The sequence below is a fragment of the Lactuca sativa genome, chromosome 4 (assembly GCF_002870075.4).
Source record: "Lactuca sativa cultivar Salinas chromosome 4, Lsat_Salinas_v11, whole genome shotgun sequence".
NCBI lineage: Eukaryota > Viridiplantae > Streptophyta > Magnoliopsida > Asterales > Asteraceae > Lactuca > Lactuca sativa.
The window spans coordinates 182,139,203-182,145,010 of record NC_056626.2 but is presented as its reverse complement, the minus strand read 5'-3'; the positions used below and the strand labels follow the sequence as shown (position 1 = coordinate 182,145,010).

General features: G+C 37.7%; 1 non-coding gene across 1 annotated transcript; it reads left to right on the top strand.

Moving 5' to 3' along the window:
• The first annotated feature begins 1,385 nt into the window (after nucleotides 1-1,385).
• Nucleotides 1,386-1,492, top strand: LOC128134007 (small nucleolar RNA R71). Its single transcript, XR_008232340.1, has one exon. It is a non-coding gene; the product is annotated as a small nucleolar RNA R71 (small nucleolar RNA).
• The last annotated feature ends 4,316 nt before the right edge of the window (nucleotides 1,493-5,808 follow it).

Here is a 5,808-nt window from a genome sequence, read left to right as displayed (position 1 = left end):
TGCCGAGTGGCCCAAAGCGGACAATACTGTGATACGTGCCAGAGGGGGATGTTACACAAACGCCTTGTGGATGAATTATCGTTTTGTCCGCCAAATGGATCCTCATATTTACAGGCCTTGGTGCTGGTAAATTAAGCTTTTTAAAGAATGAATAGGGAATCAAATTAATGCTTGCACCTGAATCAGCTAATGCTCGGGTAAAAACTTCATTACCAAATTGGCACGGAATCACCATATTTCCCGGATCACTCTTCTTTTCAGGCAGCTCATTCATCAATATTTCCGCGACTTCAGCCAAATCTTTCCTAGCAGCAAAAAGGCTTTTAAGCAAGTTGAAGTATTTAGGTGTTTGGAGCATTGTTTCCATAAATGGCATATTGACTTGTAAAGCTTTAACATGCTCCATGAAGGTTCTGTATGCTTTTACTTTTTCTGCAGGCATGGCTTTGATTGGGTATGGCAGAGGAGGATTATAAGGCTTCAAAGTACTGGTAGTTTTATTATTTACGTATGGACTCGTCGAGTCCATTGGAGTGACTCGGCGTGTCGGATCGGGTTTTGCTGGATCCGATTCTTCTTCCTTTTCTGCCTTCTTCTTGGAGATTTTCAGTGCTTCTATGAATGTTTCTTCACTGCTGGAGGTCATTACACTTACATTCTCCATTCTTGGATTGGGTTCGGTGTTACTCGGAAGTTGACCCGGTCTTCTATCATTCACTTGATGCGCAAGCTGCCCCAGTTGTTTCTCAATGTTGAGAATTGATGCTTGCTGATTCCTAAGCATGTTTCTGGTCTCGTGTATGGCAGCATCGTGATCACTGTGTCTTTTTTCGGACGCGGCTATGAATCTAGTGAATAACTCTTCTAAATCAGCTTTCTTTTCTACCGGTTCTTCCTTTTGGTAAAGTCCCCTCTCCTCCTGCTTGTATTTCTCCTCCTTTGCCTTTTTATACTCCTCGTATGGTAGCCAATCCTTCTTAGGTTTCCGCCAATTATCATCATATCGATCACCACTCTAATAGAAAACTTGAGCTTTCTTATTTCCATTTTCATCCAAATCACAATCCTTTGTGAGATGGGGTCCTCTACAATTTTCGCATCCTACTCTAATAGCATGGATTGTTTGATCCATTTTAGTCATTCTTCGATCTAGACTATCAAGCTTAGCTACCACCGCCGCCATGCTATCATTTGCTGCGTTTACTACTCCCCGACTTACTTCGTTTCTCGGATTGTGGTATTCTCTAGAGTGCTTAGAGAATTCTTCAATTAATTCTTTAATTAACGGGGGCGCCTTCTTTTTGAGCAGACCTTGAGAATCAAGCAATTGCCTTGTGGTGACATTGACTCCATCATAGAAGATGGAGACCTCTTGTTGGCTATTAAGGTCATGGTGTGGGCAATTTCTAAGTAGGCTCTTGTATCTTTCCCAAGCTTCATAAAGAGATTCTCCGGGTTGTTGCTCGAAGTTGGCAATGGCTTTCTTAAGCTTGGCTATCTTGGAGGACGGGCAGAAATGGTCTATGAATTCTTCTTTCATCTTGGCCCATGTGGTGACCGATCCGGGAGGAAGTTACTTTAACCAATCTTTTGCAGCTCCTTTAAATGTGACAGGAAGCATGCGAAGAAGCTGGGTCTCGCGTGGAACATTCGGGACATTGAAGTAATCGATCACATCATTCACTTCGTCCAAGTGCTTGTAAGCGTCTTCGTGGTCCTTCCCGTAAAAAGGAATCTCCTTGAGTTGGGCGAGAATATGGCCTTTTAGTTCGAATGTAGCGGTCGCGGGAATGGCGGGTTGCACAAGTCCCGGCCCGGTGTCATCACACATCCTTTTCTTCCATTCCCCCATGGGGACTTCATCAATGTTAGCCATTGTGATAGCTAACTCTTCTTCGGAATCGGTTTCGTGCTCGTAAGTATGCTCTTCTTCTTCCTCGGTCTCATACTCGATATCTTCTTGAATTGGTTCTTCAATTGTTAACGAGGCACTGGATGCTCCTGATTTGCTGCTCCTTTTCTTGCTGAAAACGGACTTTAAATTCTTGAGTGGTGAGTTCTTTGAAGTTGCGGTTTCTCCAACGGCTTTTCCTTTGCTCCTTCTTAGTGCGGATTCCGGGTCTTCCAAAGGAGGGACCAGAGGTGTATCAGATCCTCAGGTCATCAAACAACTGTAAAAAAACAAAATAAAAGAAACAGAACGCGTAAAAAAGAACAAAAACGAAATAAAAAAATAAAGACTGAAACAGCGATGTACTCGCCGAGTCGGCACGAGTGCACTCGGCGAGTTCAAGGCAAAAACAGAAAAGAAAATTTCTAGTTATTCTGAAAAAAAAAAAAAACGATTTTTTATAAACTAATTCTACTTACTGAATTACTTTGTAAATAACTTTGTGTAAAATAAATCTCACACAAAGGATCGATTAAAGTAGAATTTAATATTAATTTTAGAACCGTTCCCCGGCAACGGCGCCGAAAACTTGATGTGTGTAGACTCACTTAGTTTTAAACCTACTTTTAATTATCAAATAACACACAAAAGGCAGTGAACCTATCAATTGTGGTATAGCTAAATAAGCAGGGTATCGATCACAGGGAATGGCAAATTAAATTAAAAACTAATTTATCTAAGTTAATTAAGAAGTAGGGGTTTTCTCTAGTTTTACAAGACTAGAAACTTTCTAACTATTACTAATTTAAGACTAGAAAATAATGACTTAACTAGATTCAATAATTGGAAAGGAACTTCTGTTTAGTTCAACTTGGTTAACTCTATGGTTGATTTCAAGGTAATGGTGCAATGGATTAATTCTTTCGTTGGTTACCGATTCAAGTGATTAGATTCGTGTTCACTACCATAATCCTTAGCAAATAAACTAACTTAAACAGTGGCCAATTGTCTAATTTAATTATATTCACTAGATTAATTATTCGGGTTAAGTTAGACTTGCAATAGTTAACTAATTTATTCTTTTAATTAACTCCTTGTTTGATGGTCATCTTACAAGCTTGCACATGAATTTACTCAATTTTCTTATTAATTCTAGTTTCATATTCATTAATCCTAGACATATAGCATAGTGATCACATAGCATATGAGGTCAATAATCAATAGATGTTCATGCTAATCAATTATCTTCCTATTAACAGAAAATTAATTATTATTCACACACAAGGTTCTTTAGCAAGCTAAAATAACAAAAATTCACCAACTTGGAATTCATCCTACCAATCAATCAAACCATATTGTCAACTTTGTATCCCCAAACAGAAGTCTAAAGGTTTTAGCTCATAATTGAAGTAAGTAACAGCAAACAAACAAATTCAAATTGCTTAATCATAATGATAAAACAAAAGAATAAATGGAATGATGAAATTTTGCCTCAATTACTCTCCAGAATTGAATTCTAGCTTCTTTCGTCGTCTTCTAGGGTTTCTCTGGCTTCTCAATCGTAGCAAAGTACTTCTGAATCGTCCCAGAACTCTCTCCTATTGATCTGTGGAATTATCTTTAAATATACGAATCGACTCGTCGAGTCATGTGGTGACTCGTCGAGTCCCTCTCACATTCCCCGTATTGTGATAACTCTCTGGGATCCCGAGTCATTATCTTCTCGATTCTTCGATTGGACTCGCCGAGTAGTCGATCTGACTCGCCGAGTAAGTGCCATTTTTAATGTTTTTTCTTCTTTATTCCATTCTCAATCTTCTAACAGTTTCTCCCGCTTCCTTTCGCTTCCGAGCTTCATCTTTGGACTGAAAAACATAATTTAACACTTTTAAGTACCTTTTGTCCATAATATGCAATAATTTAGCTAATAAATGAGTAAAAATGTATACTTAATATGAACTAATTATGCACATATCAGTATCATTCACTACCATAAGTCATCTCATTTCCTCTATTTTATCAGTCTATCATGGTTCGCATCACTTCCTGAACTTCTGCCGTTGTGCTAGGTTCAGGTGCAGGCGCAACGACCGATGCATGACCCATCACATTCTTAGGTTCAGGTTGTCATCTTCCTCGGATATTTCCTAGTATATCTTCACCATGACGTTTTGTACACCCAAGCAGACGTTCGGTGTACCGAGGCGAGAATTTTAAGATAGGAAAGATTTTATTTACAATAGACGTATAGATATCCTTGTCACACCGAAAAGTTATATGCCAGTTCTAATATCGTAATTAAATGTTTAGAAACCTAAGCACATAAAATTTCCAGATCTGGTCGGCAACAGGCCATACATCCGATCAAACAATAGCAAAAAACATCACAAATCATTTAGCACATAAAAGCATTTTAGGCATCTTCCCTAATTAAGCTAGTGCTTGTTGTTGGGTTTTGAGCATTCTAACACTCCTATGGTGTACATGCAACCCTATAAACCTTGGATCTATGTTTTCTCTATTATACATGCAAATAAGAACTTTCTAAGGCTTTAATCCTAACTAGCATATTATGAAGCTATTATACTACAAAGTACTAGTTAGATGACATACCTTTTGATGTAGCTTGATGTCTTCAAGCTTTAAGAGCTTAGCCCCAATAGTGTGGAAGCCTCAAGTGGAATCACAAATCACCAAAAACACCTTGGATGACTTTAGAGAATATGAATACTTGGTTCTCTCTAGTGAAATCGGCTAGCCCTCTTAGTGTAACCACACTAGTGCCCATTTCACCAACCAAGGACATCTTTATATAGTGTGGAGGATTAGGGTTAAACCCTAATACCCATAACCTTTCATTTCCTAGGATCCATGGGTTAAAGCTCCATGGACTATCCATGAAGACTTAGCCCAACCTAAATGAACTTGGCCCAGTACACATATATATCTAAGAGTCCATATTTAATTAGTTCATTTCAATCACTTAATTAATTATAAATTAATTCTTGATCAATACTAATTAAATAATATGATTATATTAATATATTAGAACTTATAATATACTAATATAAATCATAAATATACTATTATCAAAATACTATCCATATAAATTGTGCCGGTGAAGTGCAACCCAAATGGACCATGCCAGGTCGGGTCAAGTACATACCAAATATACTTATGGACTTAGACATTAATCCAACACTTGTGTGTAAAATATAGCAGTCACTCATCTCACAATAATCGCTTAGCATTCTAAGTTTAAGTCTAGAAATTTCCTATAAATTCCTAGTTCGCTTAAACTAATGCTCTGATACCAACTGTGACATCCCCATTTTCACGGCCAGAAAACACCGATTTTGTTTATGCTTTATAAAAATCCGAGTATCTCTTTTAATAAAAATGTTGCGGAATTTGTTCCCAATAAAACATGATAAGTACGTTATCAAAGCGTTTCCGAAGAAAAGTATTTTTATTCATTTTAAAATATTTGGGACGTCATCGTCAATACAGAAACATAAGCATAAACAGAACTTACATTCATTATCACTAGTGATCTATATCTCTTTTAAGTCTCTCAGTGTAATGTGACTTCATCTCAACACCTATGATATAAATAAAGTGAGTGGGTCAGGTTGGGAAACCTGGTCAGTACATAGGGTTTTCAACCCACAATAATATAATTATTATGTTTAAACAATTAAACAATTAACCCAATTACCCATCCCCATTATCTTCTTTATTCTTAAGGATCTACCCTATGAATCAGATATTCCTTGTTCATTTATTCCTAAGGATCATCCTAAGGAATAGGCACGAAGTCCATCGTTGCCACCATTTACACAACGGGCACTAAGTCTACATAGTCGCCAGGGCTTAGGCACTAAGTCTGCATAGTCGCCAAGGTTTAGGCACTAAGT